The following is a 3,874-nucleotide window of genomic DNA, read 5'->3' as shown; positions in this document are numbered from 1 at the left end:
GTTTATGATTCTACGGAAAAATCTACGTGCGTTTATCCAGAAGCATTTCCTTCGTTTCGCTACAGATGGCACTGTAATCGGAGGAATAGAAATGAGTACACAGTCGTAATATACGACATGCTACTCAATGGCCCTTGATTTTTCCAATGGCACCCAATGGGACCCCACCTCCATGCTGCGAGGGTAGGACAGGCCAGTATTTCATAACTTCTAACTGAAGCCCCATTTGCAAAGTTGTATTCCTCCAACGCATCGTACGGGGGACTACACGACACGCCACCGTGGCCGTTTAGCGAACTACGAAGTATCATAACAGGTAGTGATGGGCTAAACTGCGATTTTCCGATATCAGTGATTTCTGTTAATGCTACTTTTCAGTATGTGTTATTCTTAACTGTGATTTGTCGCAGTTAAAAGTCGCAGTTAAGGAACATAGGTCGTGTATCCCTCCGCCACTGCTATTTCTGCGATTTCTGCTACTTCCGCGATTTCTGCTACTTCTGCGATTTCTGTGACTTCTGCTACTTCTGCGATTTCTGTGACTTCTGCTACTTCTGCGATTTCTGTGATTCCTGCGATTTCTGCGACTTACCACCGTATGAAAAAGTTACATCTGTCAACACAGAAAATTGCATCTCAACAAACCTGTCATTGGCAAGTATGTTTTACGTTTTTTCTTCCGTTGGCTTTAACTTTGTATTAAAGAAACAACTGTGAAAATATTAATAGTGTAATTAATATGTAAGTAGCCGTACAGTACCGTAATAGTTCGTAATTAGAAAATGAATTCTAACATATTGTTATGTTCACAGGTACCTGAACTACATTTCAGTCACTCAGTAAAGTGATAACTCAAAATATCATTGTCAACAGATCTGAAGAAATTGCCACTGCGTCTTTAGACCGTTTTCGTCAGACGAGAGGTTAGTTTCTAAGCGTTTCGATGGACTTAATTACTTCAGTGAGATCGTTCTTGCAAATGTGATATTCATTATAGCAAATATTAGCAGTCTACTCTGTCAGTTATATTGCTAGTAATTAATGACAGCAAAAATTGTTTAATAATCCTTGTATTTTTGCAGACACAGTTCTGACTCTGATTACTGGTTGCTGTACGTATCTATCCACATCAAGGTTGTTTTTGAGAGAGACTCGTGAAGATTCAAGACAGCTGTTAGAGGATTTGCAGTTTAAAAGTGAAATAATTGTGAAATAAGTGTGTGAATGATTAAACTGTGTTTTATTGAAGTTGTTGTGCGATTTTAAAGGAATAATAAATGTCAAATACAGTGAGTGAATAATACAAATCTCATTTTCCACATGTTTAAGCCGTCCTATACCCATAATTTTCCGCCACTTCCTTATTGGTAAACACTTGTTGGAGAATGACATGCCGCCCCCCCCCTTTCTCCACAATCTTGGTGTGACACTGACCTGTAACATATCCCGAAGTCTACAATATGCATTTTGAGGCTGTTGATATGAAAGTGGGAAGTACAGATCTTCCAGTTAAATCAGGAATAGCTTAAGTGCATTACTTGAAAGTAACACAGGAAAAGCTTAATTATGTAGGTGGTAGTAGTGTCGGCAAAAAGTTCTTGTGTGTGAAGTTGCCATGTAGAACACCAGGTGTAAAACTTTTCTCCCTAGTCTTGAACTGTGTCGGAACAAAAGTGAGGCATTCATATGACTGTTTTCATTTCTCTACACTTATACAGATGTCTGAGTTCTGCTGTGTTAACATTGCAAAGTCCTGTAGGCATGTGGAGTATTAACCAAAACTGTCATATTGGAAGCAGAAGCAAACACATTTGTTACGTTATTTGATATTTTCAGGAGAAAAAGGCAATGTCGCTTCTTATTAATATAATACATTCAGAGTCACAGCAGTATTTGACCAACCATAACTGATGCTGAATGTGCATGTCGTCATATAATATGAAGGGCTTATTTCAATAGTGGTACAAGTCCATTACCTCCACTTTTCTGTCTATAATGCTTCTGAAATTAGTGATCCAAACAAACATAAATAAAGGTTCATCTCTAGCAAGAAGCCATATGCTTGAATATTTCTGGTATCTCAAATGCAGATTTGTCAGCGCTCATTTAACTTTACGACTCTGTATCTCAAAATGAACAAAAATGGACTTGTACCACTATTGAAATAAGCCCTTCATATGCACACACAGCACATCGATCTCGTGAGGCACAAGGCTCTCATAACGAAGTACGTACGTCGGTCAACAGATGACACTAGGAAAAGTATGTTAACTGCGCTTTTTAGTTGCTACTTGCGACTCTTAGTTGCGATTTGTCACGGAAATCGCAGTTTGACTCGGTAGCGAATAGCGTAGTATGAACTTTGCTCAACAGATGGCAGTGCTAACTGCGCTTTTTAGTTGCTACTTGCGACTCTTAGTTGCGACTTGTCACGGAAATCGCAGTTAGCCTCGATACCGTATCGCAGAGATGGACGCAGTACGAACTTTGGCCAACAGATGTCACTGTTAACCGCGCGTTTTAGTTGCTACTTGCGACTCTTAGTTGCGACTTGTCACTGAAATCGCAGAAAGCAGTGCTAAATTCGACCAATAGATGGCTCACGTCTTTGAATATGAAATACTACTTGCGACTGCTAACTGTGACTGAAATCGCAGTTAGATTCTGTAAAGTTGCTACTGTGATATCTGTGACTTCTCAGTCACTGTGATTTCTAACAGATACGCGATTTCCTGCCCACCACTAATAACAGGCAATATGCTGCGACTGAACTCGCATATCGTGCAGACTTGTGTCTATTGCCTGCATGCCTGTCTATCATTTGGAGAACAGACGTGCAGGTGGACGATGAATGTTCCAGTCACAGAAGAAAAAATTGAAACGATCCTGATTTACGGAGAAGGTAGGAGAAATGTTAAGGCTGCAGTTGCTTTGTATACCGAGCGTTTTCCAGAGAAAGCTCGCCTCGTTCGTTGTTTTACAAGGTTGTGAACACGTTTGTGTCTGAGGGCAGCATACAGACCAGCAAAAGGAAATGAAGCAAACGTATTATAGGAGAAGCTAACGAAATAGCTGTACTAGCGTTAGTGCTCCACAACTCAAGGATAAGCGCCCGGCAATTACACTGCAGTTAGTATTGTCACAATACTGCATCATCACAAGTATCATCCATACCACGTGTCACTGCATCAAGAACTTCATGGCGCCGATGTCCACAACTGGGTTGTGTTTAGAGAATGGGCGCATCAACAAATGCAAATGACCCCCACATTCTTAGTGAGGTTCTATTTTTCGATGAGTCTACATTCACAAACCATGGTAGCGTTGACTGGAATAACATGCATTACTGGAGTTTAGACAATCCCCACTGGTTACGGCAAGTTGACCATCAATGTCCTTGGTCAGTTAACGTATGGTGTTGCATCATGGGGAACAAACCCATTGGTCCCTATTTTATCGATGGCACATTGAATGGTCGCAAATATTTTTTGGAACATGAGCCAGCGGTCCTACTGCAGGATGTTGCCATGGACATTCGACAGCAAATGTGGTTTCGGCATGACGGTTGCCAGCGCATAACACAATTGAAACACGGGAGGTATGAGACCGCGTTTATACTGGTACCTACCCTCGCAGCATGGAGATGGGGTCCCATGTCCCACTGGATATTTAAGGGCCACTGAGTAGCATATCGTTAATTACGATTGTGTACCCATTTCTGTTCCTCCAATTACAGCGCAATCTGTGGCGGAACGAAGAAAATGCTTCAGACAAAACGTACGTAAATTTTGATGTAGAATCGTAATCTGCAATAAAAAGCGGTCTTCCCATTTGAAGATTTCAAAGTTACCGCAGCCACCCACGTATGGGATGG

General features: G+C 41.1%; 1 long non-coding RNA gene across 1 annotated transcript; it reads left to right on the top strand.

Annotated features, from left to right (window-relative positions):
• Positions 1 to 585: 585 nt before the first annotated feature.
• LOC126149284 (uncharacterized) lies at positions 586 to 1,249 on the top strand. The gene is made up of 3 exons (XR_007530786.1): positions 586 to 658; positions 813 to 923; positions 1,083 to 1,249. It is a non-coding gene; the product is annotated as an uncharacterized LOC126149284 (long non-coding RNA).
• Positions 1,250 to 3,874: the final 2,625 nt, after the last annotated feature.

This window comes from Schistocerca cancellata, chromosome 2 (assembly GCF_023864275.1).
Source record: "Schistocerca cancellata isolate TAMUIC-IGC-003103 chromosome 2, iqSchCanc2.1, whole genome shotgun sequence".
Classification (NCBI taxonomy): domain Eukaryota; kingdom Metazoa; phylum Arthropoda; class Insecta; order Orthoptera; family Acrididae; genus Schistocerca; species Schistocerca cancellata.
Note: the sequence above shows the minus strand (reverse complement) of the source record. Positions and strands in the feature narration are given on the sequence as shown.